Source organism: Cebus imitator, unplaced genomic scaffold (genome assembly GCF_001604975.1).
Source record: "Cebus imitator isolate Cc_AM_T3 unplaced genomic scaffold, Cebus_imitator-1.0 Scaffold45, whole genome shotgun sequence".
NCBI classification, from domain to species: Eukaryota; Metazoa; Chordata; class Mammalia; order Primates; family Cebidae; genus Cebus; species Cebus imitator.
Window position 1 is genome coordinate 12151909 of NW_016107360.1, and position 26561 is coordinate 12178469.

Sequence of the window (26561 nt, forward strand, 5' to 3'; positions counted from 1 at the left end):
GCCACCATGCCCAGCTAATTTTTTATAGTTTTAGTAGAGATGGGGTTTCACCATGTTGACCAGGATGGTCTTGATCTCTTGACCTCGTGATCCACCCGCCTCGGCCTCCCAAAGTGCTGGGATTACAGGTGTGAGCCACTGCGCCCGGCCAGGAGTAACACATTTTAAGAATAAACTCTGCATGTGGGGATTTGGGATACCCTGGCACAGCAATGTGTGTGTTTGTACATGATGTCAAAAATCAGGTTTGGAGGCTGGGTGCCATGGCTCACACCTGTAATTCCAACACTTTGGGAAGCCGAGGTGGGCAGATCATCTGAGGTCAGGAGTCTGAAATCAGCCTGGCCAACATGGTGAAACCCATCTCTACTAAAAATACAAAAAATTAGATGGGCGTGGTGATGCGCACCTGTAATCCCAGCTACTCGGGAGGCTGAGGCAGCAGAATTGCTTGAAACCCAGAGGGAGAGGTTGCAGTGACACAAGATTGTGCTACTACACTCCAGTCTGAGCGACAGAGTGAGACTCTGTCTCAGAAAAAAAAAAAAAAAAATCAGGTTTGGGTGACTTCTTGAATGTACTTGGAAAGAACTCTCCCTGGCTCATCACGGGCTCAGTCCTAAGCAGGAACTCGTTTGATAAACTAATGGCATGGGCTATTGTTTTTTTAAAAAGGAGGTTTTGGGGACTGGAGAAATAATAAGCCAAAGGAAAAGGAGGTAAAGACAGAGAAGAGTTTTGCGTGTATGGAGAGTGAGAAAGGAAAAGAAAGAGAAACCCAAGGTTTGGGAAGGAGTTGGACAGGACTAAGGCAGTAAGTTACCTAAGGCATTTCCCCCAACTATTTTCAAATCCAATCATGGACGAAAGGAGGCATGCACTGTGTGTAAGTCCATGTATAATGAGAATGCTGTTTGAGGTAGCATAATCTTGGCTCTATGCCTGTCACAGTTGAGAAAAATATTGTTTGATAGGTGCTCCCACATTGTAATGTAATACTCTATGAAGATTATTGCTGTGTAAAGCCACAGATCCCACCATTCATAGCCTAGGTGCAGGCGGAAGACAGGGCACATCTTGTGCTCTCAATCAGCTGGAAACAATAAATAAATTTATGATTCTCAACATAAAATACAGACTTAAAAAAAAAGACTTTAAATGAAGGTTTTAGTTACATATTGTTTATCCCACATCATTTTAATGTGTATCCATTTACCGCAAACTAATCTTTTATTTAAATAATGACACCTAGAACTAAATCAAGATCGAAGACAAAAAAACAAAGTCTTTCAAGAAGTGAATATGAACTTGGTGATACTCAACCGACTCCTCACTCATTCTCCTACAAATCTAAAAGCTGAAGAGATTTAGAACTATTTACATGTGTGGTGATTGGATAAGCTACTGAAAAACAATGATTCTTTTCTTCTAGCTTTGAAGTTTACATGCTTTTTCATACATTACACAATGTTTATGCTTCTTTATGATGTTTTTGATATTCTGTATAAATATAAAAGGGCCGCACCAGACATGTGTAAAGATGATATATAAGATCTGGTAATGATGACTGTCATTCCCTGAGCATATAAGGCAGGCCAGGAGATGCTTTATAAATGTTACCAGGATGGACACTATAAACAGCTCTGTAAAATGGGTATTACTATTTCAATTTTCCAATGGAGGAAAATGGGCTCAGTGATTTATGGATGTTCCTGGTAAAAGCAGGACAAAAGGTGATTAAACATTTTAAAAATAATGCTCTGAAATTAGTAGTTGAGGGTTTAATAAAGACAACATTCAATCTATATTTTAAATAGATATGTGATGTGATAATGATGATTTTGAGTACAGATGGAGAATTCAAAAAAACAATCACTAGCTGAAAAATAACTACTAAGCAGAGATTTTCCCAAAATAATACTCCAAGCACCGAGAGGGTAAGAACCAACTGAAACGTAAGCTCTAGAAAATGAGCAGAGCTGCTTCTGCAGGAGGAAATAGTCTACAAGTAAAATCCTTCCTAGGCCCTCCTTTGGGACTCTCCAGTTTATTACAAAAAACACACATAAATATTACTATGTTTTGTGTTTTGGAAAAGGTGCAAACAAAATAGGTTGTTTGGCTATAGATTTTCTTCTCTAGATTTAGCAGTTTTGTTCTTTGAATCACATTTACAAGAATAATTTTAGCAAGCCATATTTGGCTAGATATTCTTTACAGCATTGGTGCTTGTGGATATACTGTATTTTTGCACACTTGTGGACAAGATGTTGGCTTCATTTTACAACTAACATCTTGTCCACATCAGGGGAGCTTTCTTACACAGACATGCATACCATGTGTGCTACCTGCTGAGTTCTGGCAAGCTTGGCAGACTGCAGAACATAATGGGAAGGCGGTTGGAGTGGAAAAAAACCTTCCTGGGAATTTTTTAAGTGGTTAAAAAAAAAACGCATACCATTTCCTAATGTCCCACACTGTGAGTTGGCACAGGAAAGATAATCCAGGAAATGAGATGTAAAAACTGTACACAGGTTTCTTAACAGAAGAGGCATTTTGCAAACCGCCAACATAAAGAATGCATTTCCATTTAGGAAGTCAACCACTTGAAAGTTTTACTTTTTAATTAGCCGGATGGAAGTTGAAAGAATATGAGCTGGAAATCATCATTAATTCCACATGGAGATCTTACAGCTGAGCAACCAGTTCTCAGAATCCAGTATGCTCATTTGTTAGTTAAGGCGCACATTCAAAATAACCCAGTTGAAGAAGGATATTCATTGGGTAATGTCTCCAAGAATTTCAACTGGATAAGCCATATCAGGTAAATGTCCATCTAAAGGCAGTTACTTTAGTTTTCTACTTTGGTGTAAGGCTTTCCTCAAGTAAATTACGTGGCTTACCAGAGCAAGATGTAAAACCTCTGATTTTTAAAGCCAAAAGGAAGAAAAAAAGACAAAATGCAATAGCACCACCTAAAGGGCATTTTAATAGTGATAAACACAAAATGAAGGTTGAAAACCAGTGAATATTTTTCATTTTGCCACATATGTATATACACACACACCCATACACACCATATATTATATATAAAACATATATATTACAGTATACCAGATTGTTATGATAAATGTAGTTTGACAGATGGTACAACATGGCAGTGGTCTCTGGAGCACTTAGATTTGGCTCCATATTCCATCTGGGGCAAAAAAACACCAAAATCAATCCACAGAAAGAATCATTTTGCAAGGTTCAAAATTCAGTTGAATGAATTCATACACCAAGATGATCACAGAACTAAATGTAAATGTAAGAGCTAAAACGATATATAAAACTCTTAGAAGAAAACACAGGAATAAATCCTCCTGACCTTAGATTAGGCAATGGTTCTTTAGATATGACACCAAAAACACAAGTGACAAAAGAAAAAAACTAGATAATTACACTTCACTAAACCTAAAGCCTTAGTGTTGCAAATGATATCAAGTAAGTGAAGACTACCCACAGAACGGGAGAAAATATTTGCAAATTACGTATCTGATAATGAACTGGTATCCAGAACATAAAAAAACTTATCACTCAACAATAAAAAGATAAATAACCTAATATTAAATAATGGCAAAGGATTTGAATAGCTGTTTCTCCAAAGATGATATAAAAATGCCAATAAGCATTTGAAAAGATGCTCAATAGCATTAGTCATTTGAGAAATGCAAATCAAAACTGCAGTGAGATTCCACTTCATATCTGCTGGAATGGTTATAATCAAACAGACAATAATAAGTATTAGTGAGGATGTGCAGAAATTGGAATCCTCATCCCTTGTTGGTAGAAATGTTAAACGGTGCAGCTGCTTTGGAAAATAGTTGGCAGGTCCTCAGAATGGAACTGTACCTCAAGTGAGAAAAGAATAAAAGAAATGCCATATTCATACACAAGAACATTCTTTAGCAATAAAAACAAAGTACTGACATATGTGATAACATGGATGAACCCTGAAAATGTCACGCTAAATGAAATCAGCCAGACACAATAGGTCACATATTATATGACTCCACGTGTATGAAATTCCAGAACAGGCAAATCTATAAAGGAATAAAGCAGATTAGTGGTTTCCAGGAGCTGAGAAAGTCCCCACTTTCTCAGAAAATGGGCAGTGGTTTGAGAGATGACAAAAAATATTCTAAAATTAGGTTGTATCGATCACAGAGCTGCACAGCTCTGTGAATATACTAAAACCAATGAATTATATATACACTTAATATACATGAAATGTATGGTATGTGATTTATATTTACAAGGCTGTTACATTCAGTTGAATAGTTCTGCGTTGCTAGCTCCCAGCAAAACAGAAGGTATTGCTTATATACAAAAACAAACCATCCACAGCCTCTGATCGTGATCCCATAGTTTGCAAGTCTCTTCTACCCAATTTTGAAGGGGGAAACAATGACAACTTGGTGAGGTCACACAGCAGCAGAAGTGGGACCAGAAGTTGGGATGCCCAGAGTTCCATGAGGGCCAGGACTAGGATGAGACAAGTGAGGCGCCTAGAGCGCCCCAGTGAAGGGAGGGGGTGCTCACCCCCATTCCTTCGTGTCCCAGCCCTGGTTCTTCTTTCCTTATCACCCTCCCTGAGAAGTTCAAAACAGGAACAGTTCAAGTAGAAGCGCTATTGTTTATTTGTTTTTCCTAAAAATGTTGTTAAAGAACAAGAAAAGATTTTTTCTTCCTGTTTACTTTAGGGAATACTTAGGGAAAAGACAGATGACCCAAAGAATGAGAAGTCAGGCAGAGCCTGGAAGAAAAACTAAGTGTGAAAAAATACATGCCTGCCAAGAGGACATGCTTTCTCTGGTGACCAGAAGTACCACCATCACTTATTATTTTTTTTATTTTTAATTTTTGAGATGGAGTCTCGCTCTGTGGCCCAGGCTGGAGTGCAATGGCTCACTGCAACCTCCGTCTCCCAGGTTCAAGTGATTCTCCTGCCATAGCCTCCTGAGTAGCTGGGATTACAGGCACACACCAGCACGCCTGGCTAATTTTTTTGTATTTTTAGTAGAGACGGGGTTTCACCATATTGGCCGGACTGGTCTCAAACTCCTGACCTCGTGATCCACCTGCCTCAGCCTCCCAAAGTGCTGGGATTACAGGTGTGAGCCACTGTGCCTCGCCCCATTTATTTTAACATTTTCACCTAGCATGGTCTTCCACAACATGTCTACTACAGCTGCCAGTGCAATCCAGGCTGGCCAACCCTCTTACTCATGTGTATCTATACCAACATGCCTCACTTGTTAGTGAGTTTCTTTGTGAGTGCAGTGGACATAGTGTAAATGCTACAATAAAAATGTTGCCTGATTGCTACCCAACAATCTTTCATTTTTTATTTACAAATCTAAGCAGTCTCTCTAAGGTAAGCTCAGCACATACTCCCCGCATGCTACATGGTTATATCCAATGCACAAACTCAGGGACAAAGTACTGAAAGAGTACATAAGCTCTCAGCTTTATTTTGCCCATTTGTTTACTTTGACATGAGATGGTGGTAGTAAAGATTAAAATGCTCTCCCATGTCTATCCCGATTATCGGTCCTGCCTGTTGATGGTATAAAACGGCTCATAAGGCCAGACCTTCTGTTTACATGTTCTGATTTATTTGCTGTTGTCAAAGATTCCCTGTTTATTATCCCCTCCAGAATGAGCTCCATGCTCCAGCTAAACATAGTTTTATACCCTTTCCTGCTTTAATCATAGCCAAATATTTGAAATCACGGACATGCTTGCTAACTCCAAGTTTAAGTATCCCATTACACAGCAAGTTAAATAGGTGCTTGGGCTCTACAGTTTTAATGTTTAGTTTTGCTGTATTTGTTTTTCTCAACAAGCATTGTACTTATTCTTAAATTTTCTTGTGAGGCTTTGCCAACAGTTGTTAGGTTTTTTTTTTCATGTACTTATATTGCTTGGTGTCAACTAGCATTGTCAAAGCCTTGCCAAATTTACTTTCTTGGTAGACCAAAGAGATTTGTGCATTAGGAGGAAAGCTCTTATGTCCACACCATTTACTCCTCAAGCAAGCACATAGGCTTAATGTTTAACAAGGACTCTACAAGACTAACTCATAGACAAGTCTGAAACCTCCCCCGACCACTTACTAGCTCTGTGCACGTTCTTTACCCTAGCTCTGCCTATTTTCTTTAACTGGAAAATGGTGACCAATATGACAGCTCCTCCCTCAGGCTATTGTGAAGATTAAATGAAGTACATAGCAATTACTCAATAGAGGCAGTTGCCATTAGTACTGTTGCTGAACTTTTGCCTTTAGGATGTTCCCATGACATCCTCTTAATCTGGTTTGCTTAGAGGTAACCAAAATATGATCCTCGCCTTTAAGAGCATATGTGCTAATTGGAAAATAAATACATTACTGACTCTACAACACTCAAAAACCTGCAGAATAGGTTTATTGCTTATAAACGAGAAAAAAATATTAAGCAATCAGTGTTCCCTCTTGGTTTTATGGATGGATGTATAACAATAGAATCAATATGCTATGAAAAAGCTTTATATTCCATTAGGAAATCTCATATACCTGACTGAATAGAACTATCCATTCAAACTTGTTTTCTATCTCTTTGTTTCTTTGGAATCAAGAGCAACAAATCTTTCCATAAAAATGCAAACATCACAGGGTTATTGATACTGTACAAAAGGAAAATTCTTACAGTTCTAGCCCAAGAGTCACTATCAGTTATTGGGAAATACTCTGGATTGGATTTCTTGGGTGCATTTTCTTTACCAACTTTTTTCTTCTTAAACTTAGCAATAGATCTTGGACATAATTTCAGGTCAGTACATATAGATCTACCTCGTGGTTTTAAACAGGATGGATACACTCAATTTACTGAACCAAACTCAAATTGAAGAATTTTTTGGTCACTTCCATTTTTTTTTCTATGACAAACACTTTTGTGGTCAAATTCCTAACAGTTTCACAATATGACCCAATCTCTGTGTTTGAAAGGCTCTTCCAAGTTTCATGATTATCTATAGAAATCAATGGCTACATCCATCCTCAAATGAGCCCTGCTATTTTATGTCCTCTTCTCTTTAGAAAACTTAGGTTATACTGTATCTAGGGGCATGGCTTGTTTTGTTCTTAACTTTCCAACATTACCTCTTCCCTGGGAAAATCACAACAAAAGATAAAAGCATCTGTGTCTACGTTAACAATCCTCTGAAAATCTGTTTCTCTGCTGTGGCCCATTCATCTGTTGACTAGCCCTTTGTTCTGTAGCAATTTCCAAGGAGGTCCAGGCCATATTAATCTCAGCTTCACACCTCACTGGTGCTACAGCCTCGGGCAAGTTACTTATCATCTCTGTACCTCAGTTACCTCAAGTGTGAAATGGGTATAATATAATTGTGAGGACTGAATGAATACAATGCAGAGTGCTTCAAAGAGTCCCTGGTATTAGCTAGTATTCAGTAGGTAGTAGTCATTATTGTTAATAGTTGTTTGGTTGCTTTTAATGATTGTTTTTTTGAGATAGGGTCTGGCTCTGTTTCCCAGGCTAGAGTGCAGTGGCATGATCATGGCTCACTGCACCCTCCACCTCCCAGGCTCAAGCAATTCTCCCACCTCAGCCTCCTGAGCAGCTAAGTTTTATATTTGTTGTAGAAATGGAGTTTTGCCATGTTGCCCAGGCTGGTCTCAAACTCCTGAGCTCAAGCCATCTACCCACCAGTCTCCCAAAGTGCTAGAATTACAGATGTAAGCCACCATGCCTGGCCATAATGATTCTGTTTAAAAGAACTGAAAATAACTGATTTCTGTCCCCTACAGGGAGAATAGCTCTCACTTGTTTCCATGACTGCTTCCGCTTTTGCCACCATCACGATTTAGCAAGAAATCTGAAGCTTGGGCCGTGTCTCTAAAACACATTGTGTTGCAGAGCCAAGAAGCAGCTGGCCATGAGGTCTACAGAGCACAGAGCAGACCGTGCTGCTTCAAAATACACGAACAAAATGCTCGCGTTAGAGGTTCATTACTTGGAGCTTTAGAAGTGGTTTGGTTATCAGGAATTTTCTGCAGAAAATATCGAAACTCCTGGGAGGAAGAAAACTTTAAGTTATCTCATAGCTCAGCAAAGACGAACTGACAGTCAGCTATGCTAAAACCAGGGGAAATCACAGCTGAGGTGGGAGGACCTGAGCAGCAGGGCGAGAAGCAGTCCTAGGGCAGGGGAGGCAACAGGACAGGAGAGACGCCTCACCCCCTTTGCAGGGTGAGGTTCCCAGGTCCTGCCATACCCCTAATGCTCCTAGGACACCAAGCCAGGTTTAGAGGCCCCTGGAGCTGGAGAGAAGAGGATGAGCTGTGTGTCCTGGGGTAAGATGGCCCCTGTGCCCTGTTCCACCTGCTAGTTACCCATGGCCACGGGCTTTTTTCCTTCTGCACACCCCTCTCATGGCAACTTCAACACTGACAAGTGTAGGGAAGAAACGACCATGGCCTCTTAGTGGGGAAGACCCTGTGTGTAAGGTCACAAGCCAAATGCCACCTTGCCATCAGCAACCCTAATGTGTTGCTTTTCTTACCTTGGGCATTTGCAGTAGGGAGACTGGTTTTATAACACACTCACTCACGGTCTGTCTCCCTACTTCATGAGAAGCCCCTTCAGAATTCAGATGGTTTTCACCCCTCAGTTCTCATCAGGGGACCCACATGATGTTTAGTGGGATGAATACATTGGAATCTGGGGCTCTGTTTTCCTCTGCATGTAAGTGACCCTGTCACTTGCTAACAGTGGTTGAAAGCCATTCCATGGCTGCTGTGGCCAGTGAGGAGGGTTCTGAGGACTGAGGCAGGCAGCAGGGTGAGACTTCAGGTGTGGGCTAGGAGCCCCGGCATGGCAGTGAGCAGCTCCCTATCTCCTGGGAAGAAGAAACCTGGCTCCCACCTGCTGCCCTCCTCTTACCTGCTCCCTACAGAGCGCTGTGCCAGCCCTGAGCATGCCCCCAGTACCATTCTCAGTAAGCCCAGAACACAAAGGCCTCTTCATGTTCATTTTTGAAAAAATTAATTTTCCTAGGAAGGGCTGGTGAAGAAGGCGACACCTTTATGCTCTCCTATCTTTTGCAGGGCTGGTCACAGCCGTGCGGTGGTAGAGGTACTCTCCCGGCCACCCTCCGTGATCAGCCTTAACCCTTGCACCTACTGACCTCTAGCTCCTTCACACACTGTCTGTGACCCAGACCCACCTCAAAGTCCTTCTGCCTCAGTGTAATGCATCTTATTCTACAGCCTGCATTTCCAATACACAGCACACACACACACCCAGAAGCCATCTCAGTAGTTAGCCTGCATGGTTTCACAGAGAACGACCACAGGCACAATTAGGCATTGAAGAAAAGCTCTCCGATGATGCCGCTGATTTGGCTGAAATCCCTCAAGTCTGATGATAGCACTGAGATACCAACCAGTCCACGAAAACAACTGACTGCTGCATCTTGGGTGAGTGGGTGGTGTACTCGGGTGGAGGCTGCCTGGGTCTTGGGTCTCTGATGAGAAGGGTTTTACACCAACGCAGCAGCCCTTGAAATTAATTTTCTATTAAAATCTAAGCCTCTCAGTCTGATAAACAAACTGCACATTTACTGTGGATTCTGTATCTGACCTTTTACCTGGTTTTGTCAACAAAATTTACTGTATTCATAAATACTAATGTTCTCATTTGGTTCCCTATCTTTAGTATACTGTAAATTATAAGCAAGTACATAAATGTCTTGGCCTGGTAATATAGTGGCCTGAAATGACTTCCTTTTTCCTTTAAAGATGTTGCATATTTTAATGGTAGGTGTTTTTAATTAACTTGAAGTGCCATAAACTGCCCATGTATGAACAAAGACAAGTGAGTTGCATTAAATTAAAAGTGCTGTATCTGACTAATGTTAACAAATTAGGCATGCCTTCAAGATGCACAATTTCTGTTTGGAGTTGTCATCTTAATGCAGAGATACCAAAGCTCTGAGAATAGCCACACCAAATGAGCCTTTCAAAACTAATATTTTGGGCAATCAATTAGGAATATGATTTCAAGCTTTAAAAAGATTCCCACTCGGGCATCTCAACATAGCATCCCTTCTCTTTTTCCTTCATAAATGAGCTCAATTTGGGGATCTGATCTTTTTGCCAATATCAGTCCAAATTAGCACTGTAAATATTGAAATCAAATGTTACTACTTGGCCTAATTTTCTTTCAGCCTGCAGTTAATCTTTATTCAGCCTTAATGAGTATTTATTGTGTGACCCTGACAGCTTGCTACTGCTGTGATAAATTATCTGACTCAAGTCCGATTAAAAATGCAACCCTGAGTGCTAATTATCTCAACAGACCTGCTTAATAATAGCATTTCTTGTCAATTATGGAATCTCAGCATGGGTGTCAATAGCAACAAATGCACAGGCCTACCTTGGACACTGACTTCCCATAATGCCCTTTTACTTGCCATATGTAAATCAGAGTGCTTCTGTACCTGTGATGACCTTTTATTAGCAAACTGTCAAAATGATAAAACTAGCCATAGCAAAACCCCCACCACCATACAATTAGGGGCTACAGCTTAGGACAACAGGAGGGCAATCAGACACAGCTAATTATGATGCATCTTACTTATGGCCTGTCCAGCAGGAAGAATGAGCTGTTTTTGAAATTTATGCCAGCTTCAGCATGGCCCTCAGGAGGGGAGCTGCTGGCAAGTGGGTTAAGGGGGAGGGGAGAGGCAAGGAACTGCGTATTTCTACAGTTTTTCTGGGAATCTGGAATTCAGTCACTTGCTGTGTGACACTGAATAAATCACTTCATCAGAAAAATGGAGGCAACACCATTCACCTCATTGGGGGCTAGGTGAGTGAGGGGAATGGAAGGTAACAAACGTAGAAACACCTAGCACAGTGCCATCCCATAGAAGGTGCTGAATATCTGCTCCCTTTCTTCCCATTCACCTTTTCCTTTCCTAACGATCAAGATAGCAGACAACAACAGCTAGAAGTACCATTTATGGAGCTCTTGCACGTACCCTGCACAATGTCTTATACGCAGCCTTCCTCCTTCACCCCTGTGGTCAGAACTGATGAGAACAGTGGAGCCGAAAGCTACCCTACCCAGATCATTTAGTGCAGTCTCCCCTTTGTAGGTACAAATGTCTTAAAGAATTCAAAGGCAAACACGACTCTCTTCTCAAAGGGTTATCTAAGTCAAACATTTTGCAACCTGCTTTGCTAATAGCAAATGGAGTAGTATGTATTTAATTGAGCAATAACTACATGCCAGTCACCAAGGGGAGTGCTTCACATCCCTGTAAGGTGGCTACTCTTAGCATCTTCCCTCTGGAGACTAGGAAAGAAGAAAGGTTAAACGACTTGTGTGACATCCGCAACTCGAAAGTTTCAGAGCCCAGGCTTGAGCTAGAGCCAAATACCCACTTCTCAAAATAGGAAAGCAATACATTTAAATTACCTCCACAAACGCTTTTAGTAGAAAAAGACAGGGTGACACAGGCCTGAGAATGTTCCCGATGCCGTTATCTGTTATGTGGCACTCTAACGATAAGGAACAATGAACAATACGTGCCTTTTGGGCTCTCTGCTGTGACAGACCACAAAGGCAGCAGGGCAGGAGGCAGGTCTGAAACATAAGCCTTGGTTTTCTCATGGGGCAAGGGGTGCTGGGAGTGAAGTAAGATGAGGCAGTATTTGGTCACATGACCTCAACCATTATCAACCTTGGGTGGTAATTTATGGGGCTCTAACCTCCTCTGGCTTAATCCAGAGAGGCTTGTTTTTCAAGATGAAGCAATTCTGTCACATCAAGGCATTCCTGCCTCACCTGCCCACCTTGCCCAGGCCAACCTGACAAGAACCCGGAATACAGCAGGGTTCTGAGCATAACTTGAAGCAATATCCTCAGATACAGTTCTGAATTTTCCCAGATTGGAAGGGCACTGTCTCAAGTGAACCCCTATTAAAACACAGATGTTCACATCCCCTACATCCGGACTGCCCGGCCTAGGCAGACAGAACACAGAATCCATCCTGTTCTGTAAGGGGCAAACGGCATTTCCCTCGTGGCCACACCCAGGTTGTGATAAGGATGAGGGTCGTGGGAAACAATGCAGGGAAAGGAGGGTAGTGTAGACGCCTCCACTGCTAGCTAGAGGCCGCGCTACATGGCTAATGAAGCCCAGATGCTGGTCTCTCAGTGACTGACCCGGGGAGATGCGAGAAAGGAATGCGATCATTTCCGTCTGAAGTAACGTGCTCCCTCTTCCCTAACACCTCGGGCCCACTTCATTACTTCCTCCACAGATGATCTCAAATTGGGAAGCCAATCCTTCCCCTGGAAATGATGCCAAGTTAGTGCCACGAGGGTGTAAATCAAGTGTTTCATGAACACTGTGTGGGCTAATTTCTTTCCAGGGGTACTCAAGTCAGACATCTCCCTCTCATGAGCATTCGCTGCTTTCCCATAAAGTGAGCCTGCCTGTGCTTCCTTTGATGAGTGCTGCTAATTGTCATTTGGGGTGAGCTCCAAAGCTCTTTCTCTAGGGCATTAGCTGAGAGTTAATGCGTTCCACAGAGATATCTGGGGCCGTGTTCAACATTCCTGACGCTTCTTATCACCCTGTTCTTTCAAGGTAAACCCAGATTTCTGCCGGGAATAAAGGCTTGTGGGTTTAAGTCTGTCTCCTGATTTTCATACTTTGATTCCTGACACAAAGCAATGCCGATGTGGAAATTATTTTGTACCACATTTCCTCCTTGGCGTGTCCTTCAACAGCCATTCAAATTCCACTGCGGTTTCACAGGAACTATGGAAACATGTCCTCTATAGAAGTTTAGCATGAAAGCTATTACCCTACTGGGCAGTGCCCAATGGTCCGACACTATTTACATTCCCTCTGAACACTATTACAAAAGGAACTACATCTTGCTGAACACTTTAGCAACAAGGAACATAATACATGTGCCCGGTGTGCGGTTAGATTCATAGCTGTAGTCTCTGTATTCCAAATTGTTCTATGCACGAGTCCAGTGTAAGAAATAGCGTGTCTCAATGGCTGTGTCTACAGTGCATAAGGTCTTAATAGCCTGTGCTTGCCTGAAGACCAATCCCTTAATTTTCTGGTGGTCTGACCATTTGCCATTTGGCTTCCTATTTTGAAGAATATGCTTGTTGACACATTTTACTGAAAAATCAAGTAATCTGAAATACAAACTGTGACTCAAGTGGCGGACTATAATTTGTTTTGTAGGTGGGTGCCCAATTTGAGCAGCTGTTATCTACTTTTTTCATTTTGTAATGTTGACCAAATCTTAAAAAAATTTTGTTTCACAGTCCTGGTCTCAGGCCAACAAAATAGTCCCTGGAACTTGACTGAAACATATGGATGTGAGATTTCTTTTTTTTTTTTTTTTTTTTTGGTAAAGTCATGTTCTTCCAGAAATTGTGCAGGGGTCACATGAGAATCTTGGGTGCTGCCACTTGCCTGACGCTGTTTCCACTAGCAACGATCTTCCTGAAAACACATGTCAGCAGTTAGCAATCCAGCAGTATGACTGAAGCCAGCCCTAGGGAGCTTCATTTCTATTTTGAGGCCTCACTGGGATTCCAAGAGACAGAAAAAGAATTTGGATCCTTTGGTTTTGCAGGAAACTCCTTGCCTAATTTATATTTCTCTAAGCCACACCCTGTTTGGAACCCTGTCATCAGCTATATGGTGTGACTGATAACACATTTTGGATTTCAAGAAATAATCTTTGACTCCTCTCCACTATACATTATCATCTTAAAACTATCATGAGACCCACAGGAAAACAGTTCTTCCAACTAGGATCTTTGGAAAAGTGATGCAGAACTTACTCTGGTACTTCTGGGGGTACTGAAGTAAAAAAAAAAAATTTTAAAAAAACCTTGTTTCGACAGTGGACAACAGGACTCCAAGATGGCATCAGTCGTACCACTGAAGGACAAGAAACTTCTGGAGGTCAAATGAGGAGAGCTGACAAGCTGGATCTTGATGTGGGACTTCAGCCCTACTGGCATTGCTGGAGTGTTTCGAAGAGGTCACCACCAGTACTATAACAAATATATCAACGTGAAGAAGGGGAGCATCTCAGGGCTTACCACGGTGCTGGCATGCTACGTGGTCTTCAGCTACACCTTTTCCTACAAGGAGCTCAAGCATGAGCGGCTCCACAGGTACCACTGAAGAAGAGGACACACTCTGCACTCCCCTCTACGACCTTCTTGGCTTGAGCCCCTCCATAAGGAACACAGTCTCGATCATTGCTGAATCATTTCATATCCTAATGGAATTAACTTCCAAATAAAAGATGACTGGTAAAAAAAAATCCCAAAAAAACAACAACAAAAAAAACTTGTTTCAGGGCTGGGGCTTAAGGACACCGCTGTTGGGCAAGCAGTTAGAAAATAAAGTAAATCCAGAAGCCGTGATTTCAAGCAGAATTGAGTGTGGGTGCTGGCTTTATGAGGATTATGATAGAGCTAGCAAGTAAGATGTCCAGGAAAGCACAGCGGGGCAAGCTGTGCCCAGCACCAATTTCCTGGACTAGGAAAAGCTGTCCTGATCATCCCCCTGAGTTTCAGTGCAGCACCTGCTGACTCCTGACCTTAGTGTGGGCCAGCAGGGTCCTCTGCACCTCTTCTCTAAGCCTCAGGCCTTGTGGGTCCCTAAAATCAGATATTTTCAGTTTCTCCTCCTCCTCCTCTCTGAAAGTTACTACTACGTCCCACACCCAGGTCAAGTTACACCCGTCCATTTTTAATGGTTATTTGATTCCCTCCAGACCAGCAACCAATACCTATCAGGGGTTGTGGTTTGTCACCATGCCTTTGCTGGGAGTTGTCAGAACCAGCTGCATCAGCACTGCCTGGGCACTTGTTAGAAAGGCAGAATCCTAGACTCTATTGCCAGACCTGTGGGATTTGTATGCACTTGAAGTTTAAGAAGCACTGGTCTGAAAATGATAGGTCTTTCTTGAAAGTAACTTATTTCTGAGAGTTCATGAGTGATCTAGGATTCTGGGCCAATTGACAGAATATTGACAAACATAGCTGCCTTCTAAAACCTCAGAGGTGGAGTCTTCTTTCTGCAGGCAGACTCTGATTTACAATTTGACTTACAATTTTTTTGACTTTATGATGGTGCAAAAGTAATACACATGCAATAAAAAGAGTACTTTGAGTATGCATACAACCATTTTGGTTTTCACTTTCAGTACAGCATTCAACAAATTATTTAACCCTCTACTATAAAATAGGATTTGTGTGAATTGATTTTGCCAGAATAAAGGCTAATATAAGTGTTCTGAGGATGTTTAAGGCAGGCTAGGCTAAGCTATGATGTTCGGTAGGTTAGGTGTATTAAAAGCCTTTTTAAGTTAATGTATTTTTAACTTATGATGGGTTATCAGGACATATCCCTATTGTAAGTCAAGGAACATCTGTAATTGGAAATCCAGGAGATAGGTTTAAATCTGTAGCAAATTTATTTTGTCTAAAAGAGAAATAAAATGTTTTGGTTACCACACACACCAAATAAGAATATATAATTTTTGAACAATTAACCTAAAGAAGATATATCTAATAAGCAAGCTGAAGGCACTTTGGGATCTTCCAGTGTCTCATATTTAGCACCAGCTGACAGGGGCTGGGGCTAAAGCAGCCTTTGTTTTCACTGAAATTCTACCGGAAAAAAGTTCTAGAGTCTCTATGATTCCCCCAATGACCAACTGAGTTTCCCTGAAGTTTTGGAATACTCAGTATTCAGAGGGTTGTGAGTAGCTTCCAAAAATAGATTTCTGGGCTGCATGTCATCCCTAATAGAACAGAATCTCTAGATGTTAGGGTAGGTATTTGTGGTTTTAAATCTCCCTAGTGACTGTGGAAGGACCACAAGTGGGAGCAATTATTCTAGGCCAATGAGGTGTTCCAAAGGTGGCTTCCATCTTATGTTGCAGCTACAACTTCAATCACAAACACAGATTTATACACAGAGAATTTGATGCTACAAGTCCTTGAACTTGTACCTACATGTTTAGTAAACTACAGTGGTCTTTTATTCCACTGAGGACAGCATATAACTGTAATACGTAAATATATGCTACCAACAAATGCTACTGTCCTAAGGAGAAAAAAGAATTCCAAGTGTTCTGAGTAGCTATGCTATGCCCACTGCATTCAATCAGAAATGTTCCTAAATTCTTTGTTTTCAAGCAAACTTGGCTAAAGTCTAGATCATTTTATAGCGGAATCAAAAAGCAATTTGTTTTTCTTCTCAGAGGTGAAAATATAAAGCCTTTTATCTGTTACATATGCCATGATATCTAAAAAGCAGATGATATTATACATTTTGATTATCTTCAAGAGTCGATGTTTTTGTTTCTTTCTAATAGATTATTTAATTACTCTGCCAAAGAGTGCTCATAATATCATGTTTGCAAAATAGCTTTAAATGCTTTCAAATACTGCCAAGATGGAAATAACTGAGTTATTTTGCTTTCTGTGGACAGTTCAATTTCATTTCATCTCTGAATATACTTTTTCTTATGGATTTATAACTACAATAGTGGCCATCCATAAAGAACAATATAATAGGTACTAATAATCCGCCACTCACAGTCGTTCTGTTTTTGGTATGTGTGGCTCACAAGAGCCTCTGCTATTCCTTTCAAATGAATCTGCTTTCATATAGCATTTATTGCTTGACATTTCACATAATTTAGTCAACACTCCTTAATTTTTTCCCCTTTGATCCATACTTATCTATAAACCGACCAAACAAAAAAACTATAAAAGTCTAAATGTAGTGAATTTCTCCTTTTTCCTCCCTTCTCCATCTATTTGGTTATTTACATCACTAGTGACAGACTATAATAAATTGCCATCACCATCCACTCCTCACTGTGGATCAAAGCTTTGGAGTGCTTGATGAAAATTTATTAGACTTCTGCCTACTGATTCCCACCTGGCTGCTCACCGCACCCTTGGCCAGCGCTGCCTTGAGCTGGCTGGAGACGGACACTCTGATGACTAACAGCTGGGTGTCTCAGACAAGCCCTCTTTACCTCCAGCCTCCATGCTTTCTTGCATGCTTGCTTTCCCACTTCTCTTTCCTTATCTTACACCTAGATCTTTGGTCACATCACGGCAGAGGCTGCCAAGTATGTCAAAAAGAGGACATGGGGGCGCAGGGGTGGGTGTGGCCTGCAGATGGTCTATGTGCTGTACCAGGCCACTGGAAGGTACTGCTGGACTGGTGATATTCGGGTCACTGATGTGGGGTAGCCAGCCACTGAAAGGTCCTGGAGAGGCTGAAAATCACAGGCCATGCAGAGAGAAACTCTCTGAGGGGCTTTACTCTGGGAGATTTATAAGGCCCAGGGGTGTTTACATCTGTGCTCAGTTTTGAGCATTTTCCCGACTGCTTCATGCCACAGTCCTCCAGCTTATCACTGCAAACATGACCAAATAAAAACTACATGTGGCATTTGGTATAACTTATACAGAGGGGCAGCTGTTGCATCCCCTTCACCTGAGGCTCATCTAATCAAACAAATCTGGCAAGAAGGATGACAGCCTTGAAGGTCCAAAAGCAGCATTATTTTTTTTCTGCATTCCCTTTCCCACTATGTATGCCACAATGTCTATGGAAAAAGAGACCAAATCAAAACCTTCTAAGAGTTGGTTGTGACTGTACCGACTTAGCATTTGTATACCCTTGTATTTTCCGTCCCCTCTTCTGAAGATTCACTTCAGGCATATGGGAGCACTTACATCCAAAAAGTCAGGAACAGAAACACAGTGACCATCTGTATACTGATAACCTACAAGGGTTTGCAGATAGTTGCTAGCTCATGTTTTTGGTGATTAAAAAGAGAATGGGGGCTCCTGGATGTAAAATATCATACGTGAAGGTAGCATTTGAGTTTTGGAACTTTTTCACTTGGCTCATTCCACAGTTGTGCAGCGTTCTACCCTATGTCAGCAATTAGAAAACTGAGGCATTCACTTCACAGATTTCTACCTGCCCTTAGAAGACATCCATTTTCAGTATACCCAGGATGTCCTGACGTAGCTAAAATGTGCACCCACTAACTCACAAGGCTGCAAAGACGCCGAATTCAGCAGGCCCTGCTGTCAGTCACACCCTCATCCACAACAGCTGCTCTCATCAGTTACAACCTTGGCATCCCTGTCTAGATGTTATTGCCTGGACTCCTCCAATTCCATAGTCATTCAGATAAATTCCATAGAACATTACTGACATCTAGATATTGGGAGGCCAGGGAGAGTTGAGGCGAGAGAAAGGGACGAGTTGGGAAGGGAAGGATCTGTGATGCAAGGCAATTGTCAACACAAGCATTCCGGCTGATCATGCTGTTCCGTGGGCTCCGTTTGACCTCCACCAGCCTTTCCATGGTCACGCCCTCCTGTCATTCCCCAGTGTTTTCTTTTCCTGGGAAGCGGAGGCCTCCACACTGTCAGCCTTTAGAGTGCATGTGTAGTTCCAGGACCCAAACTACATGCAGTGAAGTGCTGCCTTGCCCATACATGATGCTGACCTTCACCCTGTGGGTCTGAGCCACAAAGTGCGCTCTTGTGGTCATTTAAACGTCTGCCTCCGGCTGGGCAGCTCACTTAAGGTGAGGAGTTTGAGACCAGCCTGGCCAACATTGTGAAACCTGTCTCTACTAAAAATACAAAAATTAGCCAAGCATGGTGGCATGCGCCTGTAATCCCAGCTACTTGGGAAGCTGAGGCACAAGAATCGCTTGCATCTGGGACGGGGAGGTGGCAGTGAATCAAGATTGCGCCATTGCACTCTAGCCCAGGCAACAGAGCAAGACTCTGTCTCAAAAACTAAATTGATAAATAAAATAAACAGTCTGCCTCCTAGCCAATGCTAATCTTTAAGAAGCTGCCTCTCACAGGTCTGCCAGTCTCAAGTTTACCCTTCATGATCTCTCCACAGTCTTCTAACCCCCAACTTAGGAACTTCGCAGGATTCCTGACTTCAGGGTTTCTTCCCTTTTACTAGACACTCAGCTTCAGACCTAAATCAGAGAGACAATTTCCCTGCTTTTCGCAATACTTTTGATACAAGCTCATTCCACACTCCACCCCTCTTCGTAAAACACAGGCATCAATTCGAGCTTTGCATTGGTTAACATTTTCAAGGTTCGGCCTTTGCGGTACCATCATGAGCATATCAAATGAGACGATGTATTCCAAAGTATTTTGTAATCTATTAAGTAATATAGAAGTGGTTAGTTAGGTCGGCCAGATACCAGGGCGTTAGGACTCTTTTCTTTGCAGAGTTGTTGAGGCTATACAGCCTGATGTCACAGCAGGAGTCTCGGCTGACACCCTAAGCAGTTGACAGTGAATCACTTGCAGGACTAACTATGCAGAGCTGCTTCAAACTCAAGATGGCTCAGTGCCCTTAGGCACAACCAGATCCATTGCCTTGGAACGCCATCCCTCCCAAGAGGGATTGGGATCATCCAGTGGCCTTATCTAGTTGACGAAAATAGATCTACAGAAGACTACCCATGAACAGCCACTATCACATCCATGGGACCTTTGAGTAGGTCTAGGTAGGCGTACACTTTACCAAAAACCAGGATTCTTATGACACCAGCCCTAAGGATCTTCAACCTATAATAACTGAAAAACCAAATGTCAAACACAGGTCTGGTCCTTATGGAAGCCATTCTAACTTTGAACCAAACTTGGTTAACAAAACTTGAAATCTGTATTGTCCAAGGGACCTACAGAGTGTCCATTGTGTGCCATGAGCTTGATATTTAGCCAAGTACATTGCCTGCATTGTACTACAAAAGACTACACCAAGCAGTTGGTCCTGATGCTGGTGCTTATACTCAACAATTCTTCCAAAAGGCAGAGAACCAAATAAGGAGGACAGAGCACTGGTCCCACACTATGGGAATAAGACAAAAATACTGCTCAGGCATCTCCTAGTTTTAGAATCAACACATCAGAAAAGACATCTGGTATAAGAAGAGAAAGACAGTGGGTTCGCCACACTGCTGACATTATACAGCCTCCCTCCTTTGCTGCTTCTGTGTCTTTCCACAGATTGAATTATTGAGCAGAGCTGAAGGTTCTGTCTCCTTTCATGCTCACTACATTCCCTCCTATAGAAAAACTACAAAAGCCTACTCTTTGGGGAATTGAACCAACACAGAATGTTCCTTGCATATACCAGTAGGAAAAACTGGTTAATGACTAGGTGGGTTGGGTGGGCACTCAGAGCAGCTGTGTCATCAGTAGTTCAAGGCAATATAATAATGAGTCTGTGTTCACTTCCAGGGACATAATGACTAAGAATTGGCACCTGCCCTCAAGGAGCCCACAGTCTAGTAGGGAAGGCAGGCTCACAAATGGAGTAACTTAACTGCTTTGCACAAGGTAGAGGCAGCACCTAGCATAGAAGGGATAATGACCCCTCAGGGGTGGAGAGGGGTCAGAGATGACATTTCGGAGGAGGTAAGTTGTGAAGAAACAGCTCAAGTTTATCAGCCCCAAAAGGGGATTAGGGGACAGATCCTGGTACCCAATGAAATGGTTCCCATGTTTCACCTGTGTCACCAATCTCACTAAGGGACCTTCCCCAACTTTCCGTGAGGGGCTCTGCCCATGCAGACACAACCTATGAGTACAAAGTCACATTCTAATCCACCAATTCTCTCTCACATTCTTTCATAGGTCTCACAAGTAAACCAACAGCTGAAATGCAGATCTGGCTACAAGAAGTTAAATCCCTTTAGGCCTTTCCAAAGTGGCTGAGCTGTAGCTGGCAGTGGAGTTTTTCTCTGGACTACGAAATCACTGAGGGAAAAGGGGCTGGAGAAAACTGGAACCAGCTACAGGGCTGGGGGAGTGGAATGAAAAGCATGTTCCTTTCTATTAAAATCAGATGTTACCAAATTTCATCTGTTTTCTTTCCATGTACAGAAATGCCCTTGAAACATGTTTGAGACATGTTTAGGAAAAAACACATTAAGATATTTTTATTCTTATGAGAGTATAACATGGAGGGATTTGAAGCCATCTGCTATCAATAGTCAATATACAAATCTTATCTACTTGATCTCTTAAATGTTACCAAGTGGAACCACATCCTGATCAACAAAGAGTCTCATCATATTAAGCAAAATCATCTTTAGCAGAGAGCAATGTGCAGTTTCCTCTTGTTGCTCTAAAGGCAGTAGCATGGGATATTAGTTACAGCATTAGCATAATCCTGAGCTTACTTTATTTTAAAAGCATGGAACAAATATTTGATGATGCCTCAAGTTTTACCGAACTCAAGTTTTTCCAGCTGGCAAACCACAGGCTGAAAAGTTAAGTCATATAAGGCTTTATAGATCCATGTACTAAAAATATTCCCAGCCAATGGGTAATTTTTAAAGCTGCTCTAATCCTACCTGTAGGTGGATAAATTTTAAGTCTGAACAACATTTTAAGGGGTAGGCTTTTTGTTAACCATAGCCAAGAGGTAAAAACAGTCCAAACCCAATTCTGGCATTCATTTCCAAGGTCATGTTTGAAATTAAAATTTATGTGTATAAAAAGGATTTACAAACTTAAGGCTGAACCCAAAATGTGACATTTTAGTTACCATGACAAATGACAAATCTAGCCCTTTGACTTCACACTTAGCTGAAGTGCCTGCAGCTTACTGCAAGCTCAGCTCTGAGAGGATGAGCGGAGAGTAGGCTTCAAAAGGTTCTGTGGTTTGGCTGTGGGGCCTGACCTCAGAATCCACCTACTCAGAAAGGTCTGGATCCTAGGAATCTCTAAAGAGGCTCCAAAGAGGTGGCACGCACGCACCTATATTCTTTGGGGGTAGAGGGTTATGAAGGATAAAAAAGACAAATTTAACTTGAACAACTAGAAAATAAATGGACTGAAAAGTATGTTTAAACCCCTTGACAGATCAAAAATCTGTAAAATATATAATTATCCTAAGTTAGGGGCTGAGTCTGTGAGAAGGCAAGGAATACAGCTTCAATGATCTGGAGTAAGGATGGATGTTTACCTTGGGTAACTGTAACACAGTCAGCTTCTTACTGGGGGTGTCATCAGAGAAGCCACAGTGACAGTATTCACACTGCCTTGGCATGGCAGATAAAGGCATACATCCTGAGCTAGGTCACTTGACCCGTGACCCACTGAGCATCCCACCTCTTCCCACCCTGGTGTCCTGCCATGCCCTGCCCTGCGGTGTGCTCAACAATCCCTCAGCCAGCCCTTCCCAGTTGGTCTGTATAGGAACTAGTGAAGATGGGACTTTAGATGTCTAACTGCAAACATCCTAGAGGCTTCCGACAGATATCACTTGTTCTTCTGTAGTAGCCCTGCTCAGGCATCCAATCCACCATGGCTTTTAGAGGTAAATACTTTGGTTAGTGGGGTCCATGGTGTTTCTTCTTCCTGCTTCCTTTCACTGGATGTCCTGCTCAACTACTCCACCCAGCCTGGCTCGGGTTGTATCTCACTGATCATGCAATATCAGCAAAGGTGGCCCTCTGGAAGCACAGTGCCTGCTACCATCTGCAGAGGGACACTATCCGTAGAACAGAGTATGGCTGGCAGTGGGTGTGGCTGCTGAGCTTGGGAACACTAATTTAGGATGGTGGCTTTGGCAGGGCCTCCTTGTCCATCTGTAATATCAACCCTGTCCTCCATCCCTCAAAAGAGAAGTACTACCTTGTACTCCAGCAGCTTTTCAGTATTATGATTAGTCAGCCCATACACGAAGGTCAAATTCAGCAACTCAAAGACAGGTGGCTTAGGGTATCAACTGGTAACGTGTAAATGCAGTGACTTCCGTGACAATCAAATGTGTGAAGGTCGAGGCCCACAGGTGGAGAGCAAGGCAGCCCATCACTCCAATCTGTGAACAAGGTCACTCTCTAAGCATCACACTTGATTTTCCAGGCTGCGAACAGGACTGCTTTCTAATTGACTTCTTCCAACTAAATGACAATTAAGTTGCCTGACCAATAAATTCTTGTGGTTTGGTCTACACAGATTTCTTAAGAAGTATATTAGTCTCTTGCATGTTCAACACGGGTTTCTGCCAGATTTGTGAAGTAATAGTAAAAAGTGGTCACAAGTGAAACACATCCTTTGTAACTCATATGAAAAGGATGCCAACATGCACTCCCTGAGTTCTGTGTGTTTTTAGAAAAAGCGGTATAATTTATATCATTTCATTTACAACAGTGCTAAGTTAATGCTCTTGGCTGCTTTTGACAGAGGCCTTTCCAATCGAGCTGCAATGATTTGTTTCTCTTAAACACTCAAGGACTTTTAATTAGCTTTCTAGAGTGTTTTCCTGAAGGACATCACCTCCTTACAGCCTTGTAAGTTTCCAGACTTCTTAAAAAAAAAGAAGAAGCTAAGAGGCATTCTTTGGGTTTCAGGATTTCTGTGAGTCAGGAACAAATCTTTGTTTTGTGAAATTGGGTCCAACTGCTTACTGGGAATCACGTAGAGAGGCTTCTTTCTCCATCCCCCCAGCTCAGTCCCCAGACCTGCTCAGCAATTTGGCTACATTTATTATTTTACAACTAGTGTTGAGCTTTGGCACTCGCCCACCACCCTTTAGGGAGTGCTTCATTAAGAAAAGGTCATGCCTAATTGTGGTCTCATATATTACCACTCCCAGCTGACACTATTGTGTAAAAACATGCCTTTTAGTGACAACGTCACTAAAGCTCAACAAGGTTAGCCAGATTATCTTTAGTGAATAAAATTCTCAGAGGCTTCAATCAGCACCGCCAACTTTTGAATCTGTGCCTATGACATACAGCAGGTCCCAAACTCAACCACAGACACCTTTTTTCTAAGGGCATCTCATGAGATGCATGCTCTCAAGAACTCACTTTGGGGCAGGCTGACTTCATTCACTGAATTAGGAGAGCGCTGGAGGAAGGCACAGATGACCTTGTTGTGTTCTGATTGAGTGGGATGGGATCGCAGAGATGAAGTAGTGAAGGAGGGTCAAAGAAGTCAGTGAGTAGGGTACAGCAGATCTTAAACGTGTTTCACAAGAATCAGAGCCTTTACTTGGCTCTGAGAGCTGTCATGATGAAGTACAGGGAACGTAGTGGAGGGGCTGATGTGGCACCTGTGAATCTGCATCTATCCTCTCCCCTTTACATACTCATGAGAGCAGGCGAGTAGTCATATATTACAAAGCTCGGGGTCCTCTGACTTCGCTCACTGATTCCGCCAGGTGACCAAAGACCCTATTAAGATCATGCTCATTGGGGGTATGACCCAGGCATTCCAAAGCTTTTAAAGTGGGAATGCTTTCAGGGAGAATAATGTACTAGGCCATGATTAGTCAATGCCCTTGAACCTCATGAGTCGCTCATTATTATTCCCTAACATCCCCTCCACTTGGAATCTTCATTTATTGTTCCGTTTTCCACTCCTAACAAGGCCTCTTAACACTACTGTAGAGAAAGTCTATTTCCTCTTCATAAAAATGCCAGGGATTGCTCTTCTGGAAGAAAGGGCCCTGCATTGTGGGCTATAGAGTACAAGGCCAGAGAACACCAGGCAAGTCACACCATGGCTCAAAAGGAGGATGGGGTGAACATGTAGTCACTCCAAACCTCACCTCATGGTTCTGCCTACGGCCAGTCCAGGCTGCTGAGGACATCTGCCTCCATGACTGTCCGAGAAGAACATTCGCAAATTGTCAATTCAACCACTAGGGGACCAGGAGGCTGGAGAGTCCAGGCTGCTGAGGACATCTGCCTCCACGACTGACCGAGAAGAACATTCGCAAATTGTCAATTCAACCACTAGGGGACCAGGAGGCTGGAGAGTCCAGGCTGCTGAGGACATCTGCCTCCACGACTGACCGAGAAGAACATTCGCAAATTGTCAATTCAACCACTAGGGGACCAGGAGGCTGGAGAGGCAGCAGACTCTGTGGAGTGCTACTGCCAAAGCAGGAGTCTATTTATTTGAGATCATATTGAGGCAAGGCTGCACATGAATAATGGCAAATCTCACTTTTGAGTTTTAGTAGAAAAATTAAATGTGCTAGCTCACAAAGCCACTTGTTGATGGAGAGTTTGTGCCATTGACTCAGTTCTGCTCTGCCCTGAGTCTGCATTTTTCTCTCCCTTTCCCCAGTGGCAAAGGCCTACTTGGATCTGACACAGGAATCATGTTTGGTTCTCTCCTGGGTAAGTGAACTGAATTTAAATCCTCAAAGCACTCCTCCTGTGAACTTCAGGAACAGCAGTTAGACCCTGACATCAGTTGGCCACATTTATTTCTCAAATTTCTAGCTTTTGTGTCCTAGATATTAGACCCCACTTGGCACTTGAGAAGTGGTTCAGTGCTTTAGTTATAAACTAAATAACATAATTTTGTGCTTTTATTTTCTAGGCTGTGATGACATAAGGGATGATGTTCAAGGTAGTCTCAGAGGAAGCAACACCTCGAGGTAGTTCATCTAACGGGAAATTTCTGCAGGATTTCAAATGACGCAGCTGGTGTGAAGCATTGTACATTCAAGAACACCAGATACAGATACATAAGAAAGTGAATGAATGAAAACAAACTACACATTCAAACGGAGTGCTCTGGTTACCCTGGACTACTGTACTTCCTACCCAGTTCAGTTCCATTGATATAATATCCTACCATCCAGAAGATCCTATTTTAAGACACTATCTTGCAAATGCCCCTGCTCTATACTCAGACTACTGCAATTATGCAGTAAGATTAATGAATTCACAGGCTGTTTCTGAGGATTTAATGACTTCTTAATAGAATAGGGTGCACATACAGCTAGACTACTATAACAAATCATACAAGCGTCTTAATAAGAAACCCCAATTAGTTAATTAAAATTTGCTAATTGAAAATTCTAAGAATAGCATGTAAAATATTCCAGACCTTGAGATAAAGCAGTAAAACACATATCTAACGTGCCCACCAGATAAGTTTTACATATCATGCAATAGGAGGCCTTGGTAAGTAAAACAAGAAATGAGGGAATAGGTCATCACATAGAAACCTTGAAAGTGGTCTAATATATCAAGGGTGAGAACTGGAAATTATTATTATTTATCACACAGAGAGCAGGTGCAAGGAATGGGGTTACCTTTATTAATTTACTCATACATTTCTTATTCCCATACTCCTTTACAGATTCATTTCTCTGTAACGGTATAAAGACACATTTAAGAAACATTGCCTGGATCTTACCAACTTTGGATATTTTAATATTCATTCCTGTTCTTAAAAGATGCACTTGAGGCCGGGCGCGGTGGCTCAAGCCTGTAATCCCAGCACTTTGGGAGGCAAAGGCGGGTGGATCACGAGGTCAAGAGATCGAGACCATCCTGGTCAACATGGTGAAACCCCGTCTCTACTAAAAATACAAAAAATTAGCTGGGCATGGTGGTG

The 26561-nt window shown here is 42.2% G+C and overlaps 1 protein-coding gene and 1 pseudogene across 3 annotated transcripts in view; one reads left to right on the plus strand and one right to left on the minus strand.

Annotated features, from left to right (window-relative positions):
* Nucleotides 1-26561, minus strand: part of JAZF1 (JAZF zinc finger 1) — a 342724-nt gene that overhangs the window by 100084 nt on the left and 216079 nt on the right. The gene's annotated exons all lie outside the window — the stretch shown is intronic.
* Nucleotides 7763-22525, plus strand: LOC108303092 (annotated as a pseudogene). The gene has a single exon (XR_005199930.1). The product of XR_005199930.1 is annotated as an ATP synthase subunit f, mitochondrial-like (transcript).